Source organism: Pteropus alecto, unplaced genomic scaffold, assembly GCF_000325575.1.
Source record: "Pteropus alecto unplaced genomic scaffold, ASM32557v1 scaffold110, whole genome shotgun sequence".
NCBI classification, from domain to species: Eukaryota; Metazoa; Chordata; class Mammalia; order Chiroptera; family Pteropodidae; genus Pteropus; species Pteropus alecto.
The window spans coordinates 9,906,184-9,906,522 of NW_006431920.1; positions in this window are offsets into that span (position 1 = coordinate 9,906,184).

Sequence of the window (339 nt, forward strand, 5' to 3'; positions counted from 1 at the left end):
TCAAGGGGACGAGGAGGGTGACGTGGGGCAGAGGGCAAGTCCCCCCAAAGGGCTAAAGCCTTAAGAATGCAGGAGGGAGGCCCGGGTAGCGGAGGACAGGGCAGGGCTTGGGGAATTTATCGAGCTCAGCGCAGATCCCTGCGCCTGGCTTTCAGGAGCTCCGGAAGATGGAAGGCTCCAGAGTGGGGAGCTGAGGAGAGCCGGGAGCGGGCCAGGGTCCGGGTTGGCCAGAGGCGAGAGGAAACGAGGTGGCCAAGAAGCCATTGGGCGCTCCACGCCAAAGACCGCGGGGACCTTCCTGGGTGGTCGCGGAGACTGCGGCCAATGGGGGGGACTCTG